This window comes from Felis catus, chromosome C1 (genome assembly GCF_018350175.1).
Source record: "Felis catus isolate Fca126 chromosome C1, F.catus_Fca126_mat1.0, whole genome shotgun sequence".
NCBI classification, from domain to species: domain Eukaryota; kingdom Metazoa; phylum Chordata; class Mammalia; order Carnivora; family Felidae; genus Felis; species Felis catus.
The window spans coordinates 63,715,001-63,739,399 of NC_058375.1; the positions used below are offsets into that span (position 1 = coordinate 63,715,001).

The window sequence follows — 24,399 nt, forward strand, 5'->3', positions numbered from 1 at the left end:
GGAATTCAAGTGGGGCCAAGATCACTGGGAAAAGCGTTGCAAAGTGAAAGCTGGCCCACAGACAGCGCCCTTCTGTTTTGCCAGAACTCTGGAGCCGGGTCCAGAGAGTAATGACTACAAACTGGTCGTGGTTTGGGTTTAATCAGCGTCTTGTTCTCATTTTCACATGTTCGGTCCTTGGGAAGACCCCAGACCTCCCTTTGCTGCACAATCATATGGCCTATTTAGGAGTTTTCAAGAAAATGTTAATTTGTGTGGCCTAGGTTTGTTATTATTTAAGATCATTCGCATGTTTCGAGGCGTAATTGACAGTAAGGAAAGGGAAGACGGGACCACAGATTGAGGACATACCAGGTGCCAGGTGCTGTGGTGGGCACTTCTACCCATGTTAGCTTAGCTGATAATGGCAGAGAGGCAGAAATGCCTTTAGGCAGTAATGGAAAAGGGAGGAAAAGGTTAATGGAAAAGGGAGGATACCTGGAAACTGGAAACAGGAAACGTAGGACATCTCGAAGTCGTTTTGATTCCAAAATCCATGGCTTTAAGTCACCTGAAGTGATTAGCGACAGTATATAATTGCCTTGTGTGAGGAGACAAAAATTATGTTACATGTGTTTCTCATCTTTTCTGTCCTCCTGCGGAAGGAGTCTCGGCTCCATTTATTCAATTACTTTCCTTCCTTTGTCCTATCCTGAGAGATGCGTTATATAAGCTTTTGTGATGGATTTCAGGAGGGAGGGAGGGAAGAATGGGACAAAAAGCTTATGGACACACATATATATATTCCTCTGTGTAAGTGCATTTATATTTTCTACATATACATATATAAACTTCATAGGTCATAAATACATGAACATTGTAAAATGACATTATACCATGCTTAAGCTTCTGTTACCTGTTTTAAACCCTTTAAGTTTATTATGAACATTCTTCCATGTCAGAATGTTTAAAACTGTAATATCATTTTTAATACTGCCTAAACTTTGTAAAGTATATGCCAATGCTTGATTATTATTTAGCTCATTTCCAGTTTATAGCACTATGGACAGCACTGCAATGACACCTGGAAAAAAATTTTATTTTATTTACTTGAGAGAGAGAGAGAGAGAGAGAGAGAGAGAGAGAGAGAGAGAGAGAATGAGCGGGGGAGGGGCAGAGAGAGAGGGAGAGAAAGAGAGAAAGAGAGAATTGAGAATCCCAAGCAAGCTCCAAGTTGCCAGTGTGCAGCCCGATGTTGGGCTCGATCCCATGAACATGAGATCATGACTTGAGCTAAAACCAAGAGGACACTCAAGATACTGAACTACCCAGGTGCCCCAGAAAAACATATTTTTAACTGGCACAAATTTCTGTTTATCGGGGAAAAGGTTTACTGTGATTTTTCCTAAGTCAGAGGAATTACCTATATTTTCAAGCTAATTTTCTAAAGCACTGGAATCATTCTTGCAGCAGTATCTTATGGAGGATACACTGTGTGAAACTCATAGAAGTAGCCCTTCTGTCCTGGGTTTGCCTCCTCCCCCTCCCCCACCCCCAGTGACCCTTGAGCTCCCACAATAGTCGGGAGCACCCTGGGACATGGTGGGGAAACCATCAGCTAGGTACTGGCTTTGTTTGTTTTCTGCGATAGAATTATTTGCTCATGTTACATAGTACTGAAAATCTGTTTTTTCATTTAAAGGAGGAAACTGTATTTTCTCTTTCTAACTCACATTGAGTTTTGATGTGGTACTTAGCTAGCAGAATTAATAATAATTTAATTTTTTAAATCTATTTCTGTATGTTATAATAGAGCCTTTATATTTCTTTTTTTAAATTTTTTTTAACATTTATTTATTTTTGAGACAGAGAGAGAGAGAGAGAGCGCACAAACAGGGGAGAGTCAGAGAAAGAGGGAGACACAGAATCTGAAACAGGCTCCAGGTTCTGAGCTGTCAGCACAGAGCCTGACGTGGGGCTCGAACCCACAGACTGCGAGATCATGACCTGAGCCGAAGTCAGACACTTAACCAACTGAGCCACCCAGGCGCCCCGAGCCTTTATATTTCAACAAATGCAAACACATTCAGGCAGCTGGGGTAGACTCACTGAAGTGTTTTGTGTGCCTGAGTGGTGACATGAAGTCCGTTCAGGGTCCATTGTCCCATTAACTTAGGGGAAGGGACAAGGGACCAGGATCTACCATATCTCCTGGAGATAGAAAAGAAAAAGAAAAACTTGGATGGTACTATTGTGCTACTCTGTGTCTTGACCTTTTGATCTTCTACCTTAAGCGAGGGTTTGAAATGTTAGCCTGGCACATCTTGTCATTACTTTAAATAGTCAGATTGTTTTCCTTTGCAACGAAGCTCAGGTTTTCCTGTGATTTCTATGCTTCTTCCATGATACTGAGGAGGGGAGGAGTCAGGAAATAGACATGCAGGCATCTGCCTTTGTGTTTTCATTGCAGTTCTTTTGTGCCCTCCAAGGTGAACCTCTCTGAATGAGTGTGATCATAGCTGCTAATAAATAAATAGATGGCGTTTTTTTCCTTCAGATGTTGGGATTCAAATTGTCTGGAAATTTCACATGTTAGGCCTAACTTATAGACTCCATGTGACCATGCAAAAGGGAACCTTCATGAATATGTTATTAGGAACCTGATCCCTTTGTCATTCATCCTTCTGTGTCCTTGCTTGTTGGAAGATGAGAATTTTGTGATTGGTTCAAACCAATGGAAATGTCAGAGAAATGAGTTAGATATGCAGAGGATATTGAAAGGACAGAAATTTATGCTTTAAAGTATTACCATTATTAGATTTATAATTTTAATTTTTTTCCCCTAATCTTAGATAAGGTGAACTGTTGATAGGTCTCTGAGAACAGAAGGAAATTAGAAAGTAAATGTGTATAGGTAACTGCAAAGGATCAGAGAGCGAAATCTCTTAGCAAATAAAAGCAAATAGGAAGAGGACATCATTGTAAACAAAAACGCGACAAAAAGGAAAGGTTTGGGGCTAGAAATGGTCAAATTATTCTTCCAAAAGTGAGAAATCTTTTCTTAAAAAACACATTGGACTATTTTCTGTTATACTGGGACTAAAGGAAATAGGAAAGTATGATTGAAACATGTGGGATTTAGTTGCTTTTCAAAACTTTAACCAGCAAAAAAAGGGCATTTTTTTTGGTCCAATTAGTAGCATTAAGATAAATTTAACGTGCTGGCTTCCTGGGATTTGTGCCTTCAATTTATAAGCTTTGCTGATAAAGAAGAAAATCAATTTCATTTTATTCTATTTCCCAGGGAGATAGCAAAAAGCTTAGGGATTTTGCAGGGGACTTTTTAATTAGGACTATTATAGAAACAAGTTGAAGAACCAAATATCAAACCTGTAAACTATGTCCTGGGGATAGAGTATGGATGATGGTTAGGTTCGGAGGCACATGATTCTTAAGGTTTCTCATGTAAGTTTCTCAGTCTTCATAGGCCAAGGTGATCAAATCCAATTGTTCCTGACCCTTACCATGTGTCATTGTTTTGTTAGTTCTCCAAACAGGTAATTCAAGTATGAGATGCCAAGGGATCCAGAGAGATGGTGGTGGGTGTGAGTTGTGTCACAATAGGGTGCCTAGTGCAAGGGAGCTGGATGGTCACATATCCTCTGCCTTCACCCAGCCAGCACTCCTGGTAAGAGATGCAGGAAACAAGGCGAGGAGAGGAGCATCTGAGTCCTGCCCACGGCTTCCGCTGTGTCCCTGAAGCAGATGTCTAGTGGACCAAACCTGGCTGCATGGAGAAGCCCTTGTGCCTAACCTAGAGCTAAGGTGGGCAGGAACACACACTTGGTGTATTTCTTTCTTTTTTTCAAATATTTTTTTAAAATGTTTATTTATTTTTGAGAGAGAGAGAGAGAGCGTGAGTGAGGGTGGGGCAGGAAGAGAGGGAGACACAGAATCTGAAGCAGGCTCCAAGCTCTGAGCTGTCAGCACAGAGCCTGACATGGGGCTCGAACTCACAAGCCATGAGATCATGACCTGAACCGAAGTCGGACACCCAACCGACTGTGCCACTCAGGCTCCCCACTTGGTGTACTTCTATTTTTATTTCACCAGAAGCCTCGGTCTTAATGTCCAGCATAAGGACAAGACAAGTGTCATCACCCTAATCTATGAGAAGCAGAAGAATGTCCAGGAACAAGGTCACATTGGGCCCAAAACTTAGGGCAGGAGGAGACTATGATTTTGCTTACACTTTTCTAGGCTGGGAAGGCAGGCTAGTTCCCTGTTTGGATGGGTGTGGTGGTGGTGGTGGTGGTATGTGTGTGTGGACAGAGAGAGACAAAGAGAGAGAGAGAGAGAGAGAGAGAGAGAGAGAAAGGGAGAGAGAGAAACACTCTGACTATAGGGCACAGTGCCTGAGGCTCACAATAATTTTAAATTTTTTTTTTAACGTTTATTTATTTTTGAGACAGAGAGAGACAGAGCATGAACTGGGGAGGAGCAGAGAGAGAGGGAGACAGAGAATCTGAAACAGGCTCCAGGCTCTGAGCTGTCAGCACAGAGCCCGACTCAGGGCTTGAACTCACGGACCGTGAGACCATGACCTGAGCCGAAGTCGGACGCCCAACCGACCGTTCTCACAATAATTTTAGAGGCCCACAAAAATGTTTTAATTTTTTTAATCAGGAGAAGAAAACTGAGTATGATATTAATGAATATACAGTAATGGTTCCATCCTGGATTATACTTGCCTCTTTACTAATGCAGCCATAAGATAGGTCTTTTTACTTGTATATAAAATGAAGGAAGGAGCCCATGAGGGCAAAAGTGCCTAGGCCCCACAAAACTTAGAATGCAGGCCTGACCGAACAACCATGACAGAGACAGACAGACTAGCAGAGACTTGCAGAGGCAGACAGAACAGAGAGACAGGAGGACACACACAGAGTGAAAGATAGGGACAGAAAGACAGAGAGAGGGGGATGAAGAAAGACACCTACCCAGCTGGAGAGACAGGTGCACAAACACACACACACACACACAAAGATGTTAAGGGGGACATTCTACTACAAGGGAGCAGCCATCATCTTAGTCTGATTTTTTTCCAGCCACTCAAGAGCAAATGTGTCTGAAGATTACAGTCCTCTTCAGTCATTCCCTTTGCCCCCAGCTACAGAGAATCGAGGGAGAAGTGAGGGCCAGCCCTTCTCCTTTTTTTCCCATGCTCTTGGTTCATGGGAGTCCTGAGAAGGTTTGTGTCAGTCCCTGGTCTTGGCCTTGGGCCACATTCTTTTTGCATGTGAACTGAAATACAATGGTTTTTCTCTTCCCCCACAAAAGTGCCTTAGTCTATGTTACAAAGCCACAGACCTCATGGCCATGTTTCACCCAAAGGAGATGGGAGTGGCAAAACTGAGAAGATTGGGTTGAGGCAGGAGGTGCTCCAGCCTGAGCCTTAGGATTGCTGCCTTGATTGGGGGGGCACTTGAGGGGCTCCGTCGGTTAAGCGTCCGACTCTTGGTTTTGGCTCAGGTCATGATCTCACGGTTCGTCATTTCGAGCCTGCTTCGGGCTCTGCACTGACAGCCCAGAGCCTGCCTGGGATTCTCTCTCTCCTTCTCTCTCTGCTCCTCCCCTGCTTGTGCACACTCTCCCCCCTCTCTCAAAATAAATAAACTTTTTTAAAAAAGGAAAGTATATAGAGGTTGGGAGCAGGGAGGCATTGTTTCGGTCGCTCTGAAAGCAGAAACTGGACAATTTGGAACAACTGGGACATAAAGACCTTTTCATTTAATTGAAAGTCACATTATTCCTTTTCACTTGTGTTGTCTCTAGGAAATAGGGTTAGAGGTCATTTATAAAAGATCCAGGAAGATGTATACCATTTGAAACGCCTTATAAGAGAGCCCAGTGAAATGAAATAATTTACACTAAAAAGTGTACATACTTCAGTCTGTTCTGAATTCCAGTCTTCTAATATTGCCAGAGATGGCTGTAGGAAGAAACCAATAAAGAAAAAAGGAGGAGGAGGAGAGAGAGCAAGCGAGAGAAAGAATTATTATTTTTAATGTTTATTTATTTTTGAGAAAGAGAACCCGTGTGTGCATGTGTGCACGTGTTGGAGGGGCAGAGAGAGAGGGAGAGAGAGAATCTCAAGCAGGCCCTGCACTGTCAGCACAGAGCCTCATGCAAGGATTGATCTCGCGAACCTGTGAGAGCATGACCTGAGCCAAAATCAGGAGTCGGATGCTTAAGTGACTGATCCACCCAGGCACCCTGAGAGAGAGAAATTATTAAACCAGAATGGAACTCAGCCTTCTCACCTTTCAGGTCCAGAAAGAAATCAACAGGAAGCAATAGGCAGTGGGTGCTTTGGAAAATGGTGCCAGCCTTGAGGAGAAACTGCTCACGTGTCCTTGGTTGTGGAAAGTGTTTTCAGGTGAAGTGATTTCTTATTTTGCACGAAGGATTCCAGCATGTGTCTGTTTGTAAATTCAGTCACAGCCGCTCTCCAACAGCATTATAGAGATAATTTTCTCAGTTAAGAGAATAAGGGCAGTTGAAGTTATTTATAAGTTTGGTTTTTGTCAGTTGTAGGTTATTTTTCTGCCATTTGTTGGCAGCATCAGAGTGTGGTATGGTGTATAAATCCCACCAAAAATGGAGTTATATGGCCACATTAAGCCGAAGCCTCCCCCGCCTACCCCCCACCCCCACAAGCTAACTGCAATTACTTTGGATTCATTTTAGTAGGTGTGAGAAGCTCATCTATTTAGAAGATGAATAGTTTATTTAGGATCATCTGGTAGCAGCGGGTTAATTAAAGAGTGACTCCATCATCTCTAGCCAAAATCACAGGCATTATAAAAGCAAGCCCTGCTTTATGACTGTCACGTGAGAAATGCACACAGTGATGCCCAGAGAGTTTAAGCATTATTAAAAGTTATCCATTGGGTGCATTTGTTCTTCTTCCATGATATACAGATATAAACAGCATCTGCTAGTTTCTTCTTTCCTGATTATATGCACCTTTTATCATATAATAAAAAAACGATTGTGCTTTTGCAAACAGTAGCATAGCCAACAACACCCTTCTAAGTGTGCCGCATTTAATTGTTCCCACAGCCTTTTAGTAGGAATACTGTTAGAAACTGAAGCACAGGGTGGTTAAGTCATTTATCTGAGGCCGCACAGCTTGGGAGCAGCACGGCCGAGGTTAGCAACCAGCCTGCCCTGGGAGCCAGTGTTTTATTGCCTGTATCTGTGGCCCTCCTCAGAAGCAGCACAGGAAATAACATCTCCAGCTCTCTGTTGGGAGAATATTGACTCATTATTTGACTGATGGGGCAAGTTCTTCTGCTTACCAGGATTTTAGATAGTACTTTTGAGTCTGTAGGACTAAGCTATGACTGTTACCTAGAAACTCCAGGGGGAAAGGATGGTATAAAATTATTGTGGATGCTCAGAACTGAAATTTGGATTCTTTTATTTTCTCCAATCTTATATCCAATAATAATGTTTGTAGTTTTTTTTTAAGTCTAGTGGTCCAATTTTTGCTTTCAGTGTGACTAAAACAATGCCTCCCTGCCCCAGATCCCTATATAGATGTTTGAATAGGCACGTTCTAAACACAAACCACATCAGGAACCCGTCGCCCAAATATGTCAACCCATCAGCAACGCACTAATTGCCAGGCCCTGGAGAAAGTACCTAGAAGTGTAAATCCTAGCCACTCCCTCTCACCAAGGAATTGAGGTCTTTCAGAGAGAGTAGCACATAGAAACTTCAAGGCCACCCTTACTGCAAAGAGCCTTAGGTGAGTGGTGCACCCCATGAATCCTAGGAAGCTCAAGTGAAGGAGAAATCCTTTCTCGCTGAATGGTGGGCATCTCCAAGGAAGGGGCAAGATGTGGGCTTTTCTGAGGATGTGAGATTGGCTTTGAGGTAGACCTTCAAAAACTGGGTTAGACTTGGATGACTGGAGAGGACATTCCATGTGTAGAGGTGTGCAAACAACCCTCTGGGAATGGAAGAGACTGGCAGTGGCCGGAGCCAGGGAGAAGAGCACTGTTTTTAGAGTCCTGGGTGATGAAGTTAGAACAATACCAACTGACCCGACTTCCCCACAGGGAGCAGGAAAACGAACATGTTGCATTTTGCTCAGTAGCGTATGAAGGTATGGAGCTCAAAAATCAGATTTTTACGAGTAGCTTGTGGAATCAGTCTTCACCCGCCAAAGTTAAGTCTTGTGTTATTTTATGTTCTGATCTTGTCAAAGAAGCTATGTTTTTAAATGCCACAAATTCCAATAAAAACAAGTGTTTGTTTTTTCTTCCTCCCATTTGTGTTCTTGAAACCTATGTGTACAGGACCTTATGTTACTTACACACTTTAATCCCACTTCTATTTGCTACAAATACAGGGAAAGGTGACAGTTTCATTCAGGATAAACTCCATTGATCTCTCTCTGTGAGGCAAGAAATTTTTCTTGAGCATTTTGGGCACATTTTCTCTAAGAGGCAGAGTGAACATAGATGGGGCTTGGACTGCGTTGGGATCTCAGCTCTGACACTTAACTGCTGGGGACCCTCAAGTAGGTGCTTAACTTCTCTGTGCCTCAGATTTCTCATCCAGTTCACGTTTGATGTTCTAAGCGGTACCTGGTATACAATAAAGAATCATCAGCTTAAATCTTGTATTCTCAATAGGGTGATAGCACCCCAAGAGGGCAAAAATTCATGAATGGCATGCTTAGGAAAAATATTGCCCTTTTGGGAGTGTGTGTGTGTGTGTGTGTGTGTGTGTGTGTGTACAAAAAAAGTGTTTGAGAAACACTGACTTAAATCAATTCTATTAAAGTAGACTCAGTGAAACACTGGTGGAATCCAAAAGGACGTTTAGATGTACTTTGACACCTAAGAATCAACAGAACATTTAATCAGCAGGCATTTACCAGGGCCTGTTGTAGGCACAGTCTTAGGTCACTTCTTGGTCATTTGCAGAGTGAGGTCACCAAAGGAAGGAAGATCCCCCTTTAGCTGGGTCTTTTCTTGAAGCTAGTGGTGGTGGGAGAACAGAGCTGAGATGGAAATGAATTGCTTTGCCCACTTTGACCAAAGGGCCGTGGCCTGGGTATGCGTGGCTTGGCCTGGACAGAGGGAACAGTAAAAGCTCACATCTGCCAAGTAGGTTTTGTTTTTGTCAGAGTAGTTTCACACACATTATCTCTCACGAGCACTGTTTTCCTTTAAAAATAACTTCAAATTACACATTAAAGAAAGAAACACATTCTTTATAAGAAAATTGACATATTACATGCATCTTATGTAAGCATAAAAATTCCCTCTGGGCCTCATTCCCTGCTCCCCTCCACAGGGTTAACCACCATTAACAGTATGTGTATGTACGACACTTTTTTCTGTTCATTGACACACAGATAAACCTATTTTTAAAAGTACATATTATTTTGTATTTATATGTTAATGATAATATACTATATATGATATATACTACTAGCTTTTTTTTTTTTTAACTCGTGATATGCCTTGGAGTTCATTCCCTAATAAAACATGCTGATCTCATTCTGTTAAACTGCTGCATGCTCATGGGAGGACTATCCCAGTATTTACTTACCCATTTCCCCTTCTGGTAGATATTTATGTTATTTCCGTATTTTTCTTTTACCATAGCTAAGAATGCTGCCTCTTTGGGTATGTGGTGTATTTCTGTTGCTGTTCTTTGAAGCAGAGATTATTATCTGACAGCAGAGGAAACTGAGGCCCAGAGAGGTGACATAATCAGTAAGTAGCAGGTCTAGGATCAGAACCCAGGTATTTTTGTTCCAAATTCAAGTTTGATGGGTTTTTGTCCCCTCCCATTCCATAGCTCCCTCACAATCTCTCAGACTGAAATGCGTGCATTGGGCGACCTATTTCCTCACAGTGACGTTTGAGGGGCTGCCCCAAACGTTGCTGCTTCTTTACTCACTTTCGATAATAGATCAGCTGCCACATGTTCCCTGCAGGAAGGGTGCTTTCTGCAAGTGGACGGTAATGTGCAAATAAAATGGGGGTGGAGGAGATTGCAAAGAAAGGCCGGCCCGACCTGTTTACCAAGTCATTGTGCCAAAGCAGGCACCGATTTATCCATCCATGGCTGAAATTTGAAAGCTCCAACTGAGAAATGTCAGGATGAAGTAACGCTTAAATTATTAAGGAAGAAGGTCTTAAAGAGGGTGGGGAATAATAACCAATGGTGACTGGCTTGTTTTGAGCAGGAAAGAAGGAGATGGATGTTGTAATTGGCCATCATACTTTAAAATAAAAAAGGTTCCTGGGGCCTACTAAAAGCTTAAATTTCAGAGAACCTCGAGCTTCTTTTGATGAGCCTTCTTCAATATTTTACAATGGCATAGCGAAAGGATTTTTTTAATTAAAATCCCCCAGTACGTTGTTGGGGCTGCTGATCAGGAAGGTCCTTTCCTTCCCCGCTGATCGAGGTTGGCATGCCAGGGGCCAGACTGCCCACATCCATCGGCTGCCCCAGACCAGGGGGCACTCTGGCAGCCGTGCCAGAGAAGATTCCAGCCAGAGAAGAGGAGCCTTGCAAGTTTGTCATGGCCTCACTGCCCCGATCCATGCAGACGCTCCCCTGGACCCAATTAGCAGATTGGAAATAGCATCCAAGTGTGTTGCAACCACTAAGTTAGAGAAGAATGACACACATGAAAGAATCAAGGGGGAAAGGAGCATTTTGGATCCTGAAAGAGCAAGTTGCTTGTCAGAGGTGTAACGAACCGAAACAAAATGAGTTGCTGCTCTTAAGCCTTTTTCTAACACTGCCTGGATTCGTTAGCTTGGGGGGAAAAGCACCGAAATGACAAAAGAACAAAAAAAGAGAGAAAAGAAATGCTTATTGTTCCCACGTTCAATTTCTTATTTAATATCACTTAAAAAAAGAAGATTTAATAGAAAAGGGAGGGTATCATTAATTTTTGAGTCTGCAAGAAATGAAAATGAAAAATGATCTGCTGATTAGTGATATGCAATTTGTTCCTTGAACGTCTTCAATAATGTGTGAATGTCACATTATATAACACTTATAATGATTAAACCAGAAGATGAAATAAGATAGGAAAGATCTTGTGTTCTTCCCTTGACTAGTGGACAACTTATCTCATTAATCTCTCTTGGGCTTGCAGCCTTAAATTGAATAAGCTGCGTTATTGGGGGAGATTTATAGCCACAAGACTTAGCAGCCTCACTGAGGAAATCTTACAGTACTATTTTGAGAAGCCTCCAAGATAATTCTTGGGATTTGTATTCATTGTAGCCTGTCATAAAACATTGCCGGAACCAGTAATGAGTAGTGTACCTTCTCAGGAACTTAATATTCTGACAGCAGCATTGAAAACAGGCCGTCGTTGGTGCCTCGTCTCGTGGGAAGTTAAAGTAGTCTTGATCTCAATTTAAAATTACTGTTAGAAGCGGGGGCTTCAGTGTAGTAAGAGATTATGTACTGATAGACCTGGGTACGGAGGAATGGTCATGAAAAGTTCGTGCACTTTTGACGTTACAAAGGCAGATCTGCACAGAGCAGGTAGGAAGCGACTTCTATGAAGTGTTTGTTGAAAGAATGAATGAGTGGGTAACCAGGAGTCCTCCTCTTTTTGCTTAAGTACTCCCTATGACTGAAGTCCTGACACTGGGGGATAAGTACCAGTAAGATCAGCTCATATAAGGCAATTTTTAAAGGAAACACCCTGCCACACCTTGGACCAGTAGCTGGGAATTCAAGCTGGAAAAGAGGTGGTTGTTCTCCTCTCAGCTTTACCGAAGTGTAATTGACAAATAGGTGTGTATATTTAAAGTGTACAACCTGATGGTTTGATACATACATACACTGTGAGATGATCACCACAATCAGGTTAATTGACATGCCCATCACCTCACATGGTCACGTGTGTGTGTGTGTGTGTGTGTGTGTGTGTGTGTGTGGTGAGAACATTTAAGATCTATTCTCTTAGCAAATTTCAAGTATAAAATACAGTATTATTAAATAGTGCCTGTGCTGTATGTTAGATCCCCAGAACTTTTTCATCTTGTAACTGAAGGCTGGTATCCTTTAGACCAGCATTTCCCCACTTCACTCACCCCTAGCCTTTGTATAACTACCATTCTACACTCTGTTTCTGAGTTTGACTTTTTTTTTCTTTCTTAGATTCCAAATAGAAGTAAAATCATATGGTATTTGTGTTTCTCTGGCTTATTTCACTTAGTATAATGTCCTTTAGATTCATCTACATTGTTGCAAATGGCAGGCTTTCCTTCTTATGTCTGAATAATATTCCATTGTGTGTGTGTGTGTGTGTGTGTGTGTGTGTGTGTGTGTACATACATACATACATATACCATCTCATTTATCCATTCATCCATTGATGGGCATTTAAGAAAAAAGAAGTTTAATAAATCAGGTGATGCAAGATTTCCCTTTAAAAATCATCAGTAAGCCTTTCCATGCCTTCTTCCTTTGGAGTGTTCATTTCCTCTCAAAGCAGCCTGTTTATTACTGGACCATCAGCTACCTTGAGGAGAGTCCATGCCTGTCTCCATAGTTCCACATCTTGATTAAGCCTGCGGCATATTAAATGCCCTTGAAACCAAAGTTTTTGTTGATGTTTGAAACCAAAGTTATTATTTATGTAGAGTCAAAATCCACCTTTTGGGCTTAATTCTACTTGGCAGACTTAATTCTGTTTTTTGCCCCAGACAGAACTATACCAACTCCTTCTTCCACGTGAATATTTTCATTCTTAATCACCCCTTTGGTTTTCTCTGCTTCAGATTAACTCCCAGTTTCCTCAATTAATTACTTTCTTTAGCAGCTGTGCCATTCATTTTGAACTTCCTGTTCAACTAAAACCTCAGGTCTTTTTGCCTTTAAGTAATATCAATGAAACATTCCTACCCATCTTTTATTGGACCAAAGTCTTTTTTGTTTTAACTTAATTTGTAACCTTTCCCATTTATCATTGTGAAATTTAATCATACTAGTTTTTACCTATTTTTCTACCTTATTTTTTCACTTGCCAGTTTGGTGAACAATGTTGTTGCCATAATGTTATATCTTTGCAGATTTGAGCAACAAAGTTGGTAACAGAAAACTATGGATACAGGGTCCTCATTTCCCCTTGGGGTGACAGTAAGCTATCCTTTAGCCCTCTTCTGTGATCATTAAGCCTACCCAATTTTCTACATGGTGCTAGAAGTGACTTTAGAAAATGTTCCATGTATTCATACTATACCAATTTCACATAAAAGGAAACCAAATCAATTCAAAAGAGCCCACAGTTACTCGTCTGGTTAGTAGAAACACCCAGGCTAGAACCAAGGCCAAGTGATACCAATGGCTGTTGTCCTTTCTTCTCTATGAGAACTTTTTTTTTAATAGACAGTTTTTTTAGAGCAGTTTTTAAGTTCATAGCAAATTTGAGCTGAAGGTACAGAGATGTTCTACATACTCTGGCTGGCCTGACTCATACAAAACCTCCTCCGCTTAAGAACATCTCTCACCCAAATGGTACATTTGTTACAAATGATGAACCTACATTGACACGTCATTATCACACAGAGCCCATAGTTTACATTAGGCTTCTCTCTTGGTTGTGTACATTCTATGCTTTTGGACAAATTTCTAATGACATGTATCCACCATTATAGTAACATATAGAGTAGTTTCACTGCCCTAAAAGTCATCTGTTCTTCACCCATTCATCTTCCTCTTCCCCCAGCTCCTGAATTGAACTTTTTGCTATCTTCGTAGTTTCTCCTTTTTCAGAAAGTTGTATGGTTGGAATCATAGTATATAGTCTTTTTAGATTGCTTTCTTTTGCTTAGTAATACATATTTAAGGTTCCTCCATATCTTTTCAAGGCTTGATAGCTCATTTCCTTTTAGTGCTGAGTATTCCATTGTCTGGATATTCCACAGTTCATTTATCCATTCACCTACTGAAGGATATCTTGGTTGCTTACAAGTTTGCGCAATTATGAATAAAGCTACTATTCACATCTGTGTGCAGGTTTTGTGTGTCCATAAGTTCTCAAATCCTTAGGGTAAATACCAAGGAGTGTGACTGCTAGATCATGTGGTAAGAGTATGTTTAGTTTTGTAAGAAACCAGTAAACTATCTTTCACACCTGGCAGTCTTCATATTATTTCAAGTTTAATACAGAAACATTAAATGTCTTGTTGAAATCCTATCATTTTGTGGAAGGTTTCCTAGTCTTTTTTTAAATTAACTTTTTTATTGAAGTGTAGTTGATGTACAATGTTACGTTAGTTTCAAGTGTACAACAGTGATTCAGTTTCCTAGTCTTTTTTACACAAAGGTCATATACTAATGTTAATTTGAAGATAAAGTAAAATGGTGAGCTTTCTCCTTTCTTCTTCTTTTTTTTAGCATCTAATTTTTTTAAATTTATATCCAAATTAGTTAGCATATATCTCCTTTCTTCTTCTAAGACCATCAGTGAAATTCTATTTCTGAAAGTAAAACTTTAAAACATGATATGGTGGTGTCACCTAAAAACTGGTATATTACAGATACAAGTAAGTGTGTGTGTGCGTGGATAGGCCAATGTATATTTGCTTTCTATCATAAATAAAGAGTTGGAGAAAGAGAATGGTTTGCTGGTCAGTGAAAACTTTTTGCACAAAGGCAAACTGGTCATTCATGCATAGCCTCTGTGGGGGGGACTATGGAGCCTTGCTTTGTACTTCACTAGGGGAGCTCTATTTTTTTTTCAATATATGAAATTTATTGTCAAATTGGTTTCCATACAACACCCAGTGCTCATCCCAAAAGGTGCCCTCCTCAATACCCATCACCCACCCTCCCCTCCCTCCCACCCCCCATCAACCCTCAGTTTGTTCTCAGTTTTTAAGAGTCTCTTATGCTTTGGCTGGGAGCTCTATTTTTGATGAGGGATTGTACCTTTGTTCAATGGAAAGAAAATAGCTCTTTGTACCTTGCTGGCTTAATTGCTAACAATATATTCTTCAACCCCAAGTCTCATTGTTCCCATTATTCAGTATTTAAATACACATATGTAATGTCTTCACTACTGTTAGTATTTCCAAAGAGCTTTTTTTCTTAAACCTCTGAAACCCAGGGCCAAAGAATACTTTCCTCTTAGGTATATTTTATTATTGGGTAGAATAGAACCAATCCATAAATTTTTAGAGTCAAAAAGCACTGAGAAAAAGTTTTCTGTAGAATCTTCTTAGAACTTAACTTTCGTATGAGACTATCTTCTAAACAACAAGAACAACAACAACAACAAAAACCCACCACCTTTAAAATCTGTTGTTTCATCAGAATTGTTTGTAGGGCAAATGTAAACCTCAGTATTGTTCAACTGCAATCCAAGAGAGGACTATCATATTGCACTTCTAATCAAAAAATAAATTGAACATAGTGGTAGGCTTACAGAAAGAGAGAGAATTAGATTTGATTAGATTAGCTTTAACCTGCCCGGAATAAAACTGTCTGCCTTTCCTGTTATTTGTCAGTGTTTATAGCTGGTTTCGTCTACAATGCTTTCACTATTATTTCCAGGCGGTAAAAGGCAGTCAAGCAGAAAAGACACTCATAAATGTCAGAAAAGAGTAAGTTTTTTTGCATTTCAAGGGCTTTGAAGGTCAAGTTCAGCCCACTTAAGGGAAGCAGAGTGATGGGTGTGTGGTTGCATGTTGTTAGTTGGTGTATTTAGGCATATAATTTATGTGAAGTTAATGCACGCCTATTGCTCTAAGAAAGTGAAATATCCTGGGAAGATTCTATTTATTTTATATATTTTGTTCACCTGTTAGGAGGTAAAATAAGTCAAATTTTCGTAATCTGTGATGAGGAAAGGAAGATGTTCCACTTGTCAAAACCTGATCAGGTGATGGAGCCCTGTGATTCTTTCCTTGCTCCTCCTGTTAGAATTCTGTTCTATCTGGCAGCTGCCTCACTCTGGAGTATGAGGAAGAAGAGCTCTGTTAAGAATTTTGCAAACCAGTGCAAGATTTTTCCTCCAGAAGCCCTTATTGAGATGTTTTCTTTTTCTTCATGAGACTTTATTTTTTTTTTCCAGGAGACAGCCTTAGCAATTACAGTTTAAAGCTACCGAAAATAGGTATGTTCTTTGATATCAAAGAGCTTCTTGAAGATTTTTCAAACTAAAGAGACCCAAAGGCTGTATTTCAAGGTGCTACTAGCACGGGCCTTTGTAGTTAAAAACTCGAAGAATGTTCTACCAAGTGGATTATTCTTTGGAGATGTTGGACTTGAGTACTATTGCATTTGGTAAGAGGTGAGGTGTTTGAGTTTGTGAGGGTATGCTTATGTGTATTCCCACCTGTGCTAAACTGAACCTCAATAGTTACAAAGTGTTGCTCTCATGATGTAGGATGAATAGACGGAGGATGGTGGCCAGGGAATGGAACAGACATTTAGGAGCACTGCTATGTGCCAGATACACAATGTGTGCTTCTTTTTTCAACCCTCATTGTTAGCATGAGAAGTGGTAGGTTACTATCTCCATTTTCCAAATTGGAGGGTCAGGGAGGTAAAGTTTATGTGTCTAGGAGCAAACCCAAATTTCCTAAATGTCCGCAGTTAGCTCACTAAGGTAGGCTCCAGAGCGGTGTAGTTAGTGGAAAGAGAATAAAGCCTGTACATCAGAGCTAATTTCTTAGGGGAAATTATGCATGTGTGTTAGGTGGGAGGGAGAAAGTGCAATTTCATGCAATAAAATGCTTTGAAAACTGTATCACGGGGCGCCTGGGTGGCACACAGTCGGTTAAGCGTCCGACTTCAGCCAGGTCACGATCTCGCGGTCCGTGAGTTCGAGCCCCGCGTCGGGCTCTGGGCTGATGGCTCAGAGCCTGGAGCCGGTTTCCGATTCTGTGTCTCCCTCTCTCTCTGCCCCTCCCCCGTTCATGCTCTGTCTCTCTCTGTCCCCAAAATAAATAAACGTTGAAAAAAAAAAAAAAAGAAAACTTGTATCACTAGATAGTTCAGGGGCTGTCTTTTCTTTCCAAAGAAATGTTTTTTGGTCACCCCACATAGACCCTGCCTTGCTCCTCCTTTCCTGGGCGTCTTTTCATTTGTTATCATTCTCTTCCTCTCCTGTTGTCAGTTTCCATCTGAAAATTCCTGTGGCTTTTTACATAGAAAATTAATTTTTCTCTTTGATTTTAGCCTCCATTTCCAGACCACCTTATCCTAGAAACCTTTGTCCATGATGATATTTTACTAACCCATGAGTGCACCATGAGTGTGTAGTCAACAAATGTTGGTTGAGCACCACCTGTATACCAAATATTGTACTAGGATGATGTATTGGCAACAAAAACAGACACAGTTCTTGCCCTTGTAGAATTTCAACCCTAATGAGAAAGATAGACATTAAGTTATTTTTTTTTTTTTTAAAAATTTTTTTTTTTTTTTTTTTTTTTTTCAACGTTTATTTTTTGGGACAGAGAGAAACAGAGCATGAACGGGGGAGGGGCAGAGAGAGAGGGAGACACAGAATCGGAAACAGGCTCCAGGCTCTGAGCCATCAGCCCAGAGCCTGACGCGGGGCTCGAACTCACGGACCGCGAGATCGTGACCTGGCTGAAGTCGGACGCTTAACCGACTGCGCCACCCAGGCGCCCCTAAGTTATTTTTTAATGAACACATACTAGTTTCCTCCGTCATATTTTCTCTCACCATCAAGTTTCTTATTTTAGGAGAACAGACAGAACTCAGACCTTGTAGAAGCATAGTGTTGGTGCTCAGTAAATATGTGTTGATTTGTAGAAAATATTGCATTTCTTCAGCCCTCAGTTTTCTTGTTACAAAAGTAATGTTTTAAAATAAATATTCTTCAAGGAAAATCATCTTTTATAGTTGACAATCAACATCAATCAACATTTGTATGGAACTTTAGTGTTTATGAAGGAAGGGCTTTTATCAGAGTTAAACCCTATAAATCTCTTAAAGGAGGGTCTCTTATAATCTCCATTTTACAGTGTAGAAATCTATAGATAGAAATTAATTTGTTTAATGTGGAGCTGAGATTAGACCACAGTCTGTCTCGAAATCATCTTTTCTTTTGACTACTATTACCTCTTGAAAATGATTAAAGCAAAGCATCAAGAGATATACAAGCACCCTGATTTCCACTTACAATAACTATTTTTCACCTGAAAGCACAGAGGTAAATTATTATATTCATTTAATTTATTGATTTACCAATATTTTATTGAGCACCTATATGTGCCAAGCAATGAGTTTCCAGTACTAGGGGTCCAAGATGCAGTTCTTTTCTCCAAGGCATTATAATTTATTAGCATAGACAGACATATGACTAAACAAATACAGGACCAGGAGATAAAATATTCTTGGGGTATAATGCAAAGATCACTAGCTTTTTGGACAGTCTGGTTTGAATCCTGACATTAATTACTATTTATTAGCTATTATCCTAGGCAAATCATTTATCCCTTTTGGCCAAAGTTTCCTTAACTGTAAAATAGGGGATAAAAGTATTAACATGCATTGCAGTTGTAAATATTAGAGGAAACGTGTGTAAAGGATCCAGTATAATTCCACATACTAGCCGGTGCTCAATTAATGGTACTACAATAATAACATGACTGAGCCAGTACAAATTTTATGTGTATAAAATTTTGCTTTGTATCTGTAATTGTTTTATCCACCTATCTTCTATCTGTCATCTATCTATTGTCTGTCTATCTATCTATCTGTCTATCTATCTATCTATCTATCTATCTATCTACTCTCTGATTATGGACTCCCTAAGAATCTAGGGGTTAATTTCCTGGTAAGAAAGTAGAAAGGCCAGGGGAAATATCTGAGAGGAGGTGAAGTTTTTTTGTGTCTGAAGACAGATTTTGTTTTGTTTTGTTTTGTTTTTCATTTCCCTGAACTGAAATTTTAGGTAGAAGGAACTATACCAGTGTATGAAGCTGTCAAAAAGCATGTCAAAAACCATGAGATGCTTACTATAGCTAAAGTAGGACATATGAGCTTGAGGAGGCTGTGGGATAGGCTGGACAAATAGTCATAGGTCAGATCATAAAGGGGCTTTTATATCATGCTAAGTCACTTGGACCTTGTCTTACCACATGCACAATTTTCTCTCCCCTAAAAAAGAAAACGACAAGCTTAGAGTTAAAGTGATTGAAACAACTTATTTTGGTTGGTGGAGTTCTTGACTGCATGGGAAAAAAAAAGAAATCTACCAAAAATTTATTCAAAAACACAAGAAATGGTATATATTGAACAAGAGTCTTTATGATTAGTGGATAATGGACAGCTGAGATTTTTAGTGAACTATACCATTAAAAGCCTGTTAAGCCAAGGTCTGGAAGGAACATTTAGTGCCGAAATGTTACAGGTCATAGCTCCCTGGGAAAGATTTTGTCTGTTACATGGCAAGTTCTACAGCAGCAGGGAAAGGACTGAGAGTACCTGAATCCCAAGTAGAACACTCCCGGTTTTTCCCTGAAAGTCAGTATAAATATTTGATAACGTCTCCCTTTCTGTGAAGGGGCCCTCTCTCAATGGGAGTGGTACCTAGTATCCCTTAGCAGAACAGAATTATTTGTTTTCTTAAGCTTTTCTTTATGTCCTGGAGGTGGATTCTAAAAGCTCCTACAGTATTTTGATTTTGAATTCTCACGAAAGTATTTTTTCTTTCACAGTAATTCAATCTAAAAGGCAATAAAAGTGATATATTCAGAAGTATTCAGGACTTGCTATCAGCACCACATGGGAATAAACTATCTTGCCACTTGCACATCCCACGGGAGAAAAGAATCACAATTCACATATAGGAAATATTTAATGTGCTTGCCTCCGTTTTGCTCATATTGTCTGCTCTGCTGAAAGGCAGATTTTTTTGCAGATAAAAGCTGCCCTGTCTTGCTGAACTGCTCATCTGTTTTGCTCAGGAAGAAAAGCCTTTGTTAAAATCAGAGGCAAAACCTGATTTTCAAAATATTGCCTAAAAATAACAAAATGCAAGAATATATCAAAATATGCTAAGATTATGGGCCAACTTCATGCTTTGAGAAAATTTTGGAAAATACTGTTTTTAAGTGAACAGGAATTATGTGTTTTCTGAGCATCGTCTTATGAATTGGTGGTCAGGTGCTCGAGAATACACTAGAGTGTGGAGGTGGCCTTGCCCTCGTGGCTGGGCTAGGCTGATAGATACATGGTTAAAAGAGGTGAACCATGCTGCACTCACTTGGGCTTTCAAAACTGTTCAGATTACTCATTGCTTTCGAGGTTTGTGTGCACAAGACTTCTGGCTTGGCTGCTTTTGCCAATGGGGAAGCATTGGTGAACAAGGCAGATAGAGGCTCTGCTTTTCAAGAACTCACAATACAGCAGGGAAAGAGATAGGAAGCCAGCCGTTGCAACAGTCAACAGAGATATGCTGGGGAGGGTCAGTGTACCGCGGGGCAAGCCCTTTAGCAGTTGTGAAAGTTCAATCTTTGGGATCTAAATTCTGCCAAAAAACACCCACCCAGTCTGGGTCTTGGGCACCAGAACTGAGATTTTATCTAGCACAAGTTAACTCCTGTCAACTGAATGTTTCTAAATTTGGGGAAATGGCCTTTGTTCCTTCACATCCGTTTATTGGTAATTCTTCCCCTGGAGCTACCTTTGTGAATATTTTTATGATAATGTTTACTGAGTAAATCTGAATATTTGACTTATAGAACCAACAAATAATCTCCAGAGAAATCATCATCTTTTTTAAAAAACATTTTTAATGTTTATTTATTTTTGAGAGAGATGGGGGGGAGGCGAGGGGCAGAGAGAGAGGGAGGCACGGAATCTGAAACAGGCTCCAGGCTCTGAGCTGTTAGCACAGAGCCTGACACAGGGCTCAAACCCACGGACCATGAGATCATGACCTGAGCTAAAGTCAGATGCTTAACCGACTAAGCCACCCAGGCACCCCTGAGAAATCATATTTATACAGTCACATATAAGATACAAAAACAGATATTTTCTTATTTTAATAAATATGCATAGAAATGAAAATTTTCATACTCACTTTGCTTTGATTTCGGATTTTCAACAAACTAAACTCAACATTTAAAATTCCTACCGTGAGGGGAAGGGAAGAAAAGTTAGAGAGGGAGGGAGGCAAACCCTAAGAGACTCTTAAAAACTGAGAATAAACTGAGAGTTGATGGGGGGGGGGGGTGGGAGGGAGGGGAAAGTGGGTGATGGGCATTGAGGAGGGCACCCGTTGGGACGAGCACTGGATGTTGTATGGGAACCTATTTGATAATAAATTTCAGGAAAATAAAAATAAAATAAAATAAAATCCCTACTGTGGGTGCCAGGGCTTAGTGGGAGTGGTTTGACCAGGTATGTTAACTCATCAGTGTCTGTATATGTATGAGAGACTGAACCTGATTCTGTTCTGCACAACCGGGTGAAAAAATATGGAAGCTTCTTTTCAGATAAGGGTTCAAAAGGAAATAATCTCTTTTGCTGCAAACTTTTTCTCAGCAGGTGCAAAATAGCTGCAATCAGGTAGGCTTTGGTAAGTGGCAGCTGCTATCTACCAAGTTGAAAGATCACAAATTCTCACCCCATTTCGATTTCAATTTCAGAGACACTGGGTTCAATTTATGAGTTTCTGAAGGCATGCCTAACTCTGTGGTAAGAAATGGGCCTTGACCACGTGTGGGGCCACATCCAGAGCCATGCCAGAAGTCTTACTTGTAGTGACACCAGCACTGCCCAGTCAGGGTACCTGGGTCATCGTTACAGGGTCATTAGACATGAAAGCCAGCTAGGATCCTGAAGACATTCCATCGTCCAGATGAAGAAATCAAGGCCTGGACAGGATAACACTCTTACCTGTGGTCACGTTGGTCATAGACTAATCAAGGCCCTGTTTCCAAGCTGCTACTTGTTTTGCGGTAGAGAGGTCAACATCCCAGGTCTAATTACTACCACTGCTGCCCGGAGCATTGTGTTGAAAGGATTCCGAAGTTGCTTCCTGACTCAAGGGGAGGGGGTGCTGTAGTTGATTAGCAGTGTCTGTCTGAGGAGACTGTGGGGGTCATGTGTTCTCTGAATTCGGTTGAATGATGAAGGTTGATTGGTAATCAAATAATTACCACATGATTTGAAGTATGCTTCAGAACAAAGTGCTCTAAAATCTTCCTGGAGGGTCAGGACCATTTCATAGGAGATGACACTTAGATTTGGTCTTGAAGAGTGATTAGCAGTTTTCCTAACAGAGAAAGGAAAGACGAAGATGTTCCATGAAGGCAGAAGAGTTGGTGCAGCTAATTTGAGGAGAAAAAAGAAAAAAAGGAAATTAATGATCATTGATCGCCTCTTATGTGCTGGACACTAAGCTAGGCCCTTTTATGTATTATCTCATTATTTAATTTTCAAAATGACTTTAAGATTTTACAGATGAGGAACGTGGACAAAGAAAATTAAGATGCTCAAAGTCATGGTATAGGGTGAGATTTTAGTTATTGGGGCTCTCAGGGAACTTTAGTGGTAGCTACGTAGAGGGACAGTGTAGATGAGGAAGAGATGATTGGGGAGGGAGGATATCATTGGTTTAGATTTGGACTATTAAATTTGAGTTGCCTCTGGGACATCTCAATAGAGAAGGCTTGTAGGCTGTTGGAAATAATGGCATTGACTGATCTGTTTATGATAAAAATATATATCAAAGACTCACTGATGACAGACCTTATACATGTATTTCTAGGCTTCTGCTTAACAGTGGAGATCTTTCTGCCTTTGCTATTCTAGCACAGGAGACCATAAGTAATAAACTAATATACTTTATGTTGCATGGGCGATTCAAATTACTGCCAATGCAATATGAAGCCCAGAATTGACGGGGAAACTGTCCTACTTTGAAATTCACCTGTTCTTGGCACAGTACAATTTATTATCACCAGGAGGCCTGTGCTCTGGCAAAACTCTACTTGTGTTCAGCAAAGACTTTTGAATACATATGTTCCCCTGCCAGGGTTCAACTTCGACCTACGAGAGGACAGTGTCTATTCCCGAGGGAGATGCTGGGAGGTGCCACAGTTGACATCTGTGTATGGATGGGTTATGACATGCATGTGTGTGCAGGGTCACCTAGCCATGTCAAGGAAACTTCAAAAAGAAGGAAAACACCCAAAAGGCATTTATGTTGGCAAATTCCAATGTCCCGGAGAACTCCTGGACTCTTTGTTATTCTTTGTGCACTGTGGTTATGGCTCCTTTAGAGTACAGGGTAAGAGAGATAGGCGTTTAAAATAATCCTGATCCCATTCCTGATTCTTTTTATTCTCTAGGATGATGATGATGATGGTGACGACAATGATTTTGATACCACCATACTTCATTGATTTTAAAATGTTTTTTTTTCTCATATCTAAGAGGGAGGTGTCTTTGTATACTCCATACCACCTTGCAGTCACTACCAGCCTGCAACAAAGCTAAATTCTCCCAGATAGGATTTGCGTTGTTTCAAACGGTCACCTGGGGATACTACCAACCTGAGACCACTTTAAATTGAATTATTTACTGAGATTTTTCTTGAGTCATACCAGTAGTGTGAAGCTGTATCAAAAACCTGCATGAGTACCTGCCTGTGGTTCGAATTCTCAGGGGAGACTATTTTCCCTTTCTCTTTTCTTGCTGTGCCTTTCTGAATGGCAGCTTTATTTCTGGAATATTCTAACTTTAAGGAAATCTCATTTTGGTGTCTTGGCTTTTTGCAGAGGTCTATTATTAGACTTCCCATCTTGCTTTTCTTTCTTACTATATTTAGAGTAACTGTGTATCTAACAATTGATGGTATCTTAGAGTTGATGAAATACTGTTAACAATAAACGCTAACATTTACTGAGCACTTTCCCTTTGCCAGGCAGTGCTTTTAGGGTTCTTCTTATGTAGTAAATCATTTAAACCATTAACAATCATAGGGGGCGCCTGGGTGGCTCAGTCAGTTGGGCGTCTGACTCTTGATTTCACCTCAGGTCATGATCCCAGGGTCCTGGGATTGAGCCCTGAGTTGGGCTCCGCAAAGAGTGTGGAGCCTGCTTAAGATTTTCTCTCTCGTATGTTCATTAAAGGTTCTTCTGAGGTGCCTGCGTGGCTCGGTTGGTTAAGTGTCCTACTTCGGCTCAGGTCATGATTTCGCAGCTCGTGAGTTCGAGCCCTGCATCGGTCTCTGTGCTGACAGCTCAGAGCCTGGAGCCTGCTTTGGATTCTGTGTCTCCATCTCTCTCTGCCCCTCCCCTGCTCACGCTCTGTCTCTCTCTCATGCTCTCAAAATATAAACACTTAAAAATATTAAAAAAAAAAAAA

General features: G+C 40.6%; 1 protein-coding gene across 6 annotated transcripts in view; it reads left to right on the forward strand.

Moving 5' to 3' along the window:
* The window catches only part of ST6GALNAC3 (ST6 N-acetylgalactosaminide alpha-2,6-sialyltransferase 3), a 535,914-nt gene that overhangs the window by 199,515 nt on the left and 312,000 nt on the right, over positions 1-24,399 (forward strand). The window contains exon 1 of one of the 6 annotated variants that reach the window (XM_045036037.1): positions 3,667-3,804. The exons of the other annotated variants lie outside the window; for them this stretch is intronic. The gene's annotated coding sequence lies outside the window, so the exon portion shown is untranslated. Of the gene's footprint in view, positions 1-3,666; positions 3,805-24,399 lie in introns of those variants that run through there. 6 annotated transcript variants of the gene reach the window in all.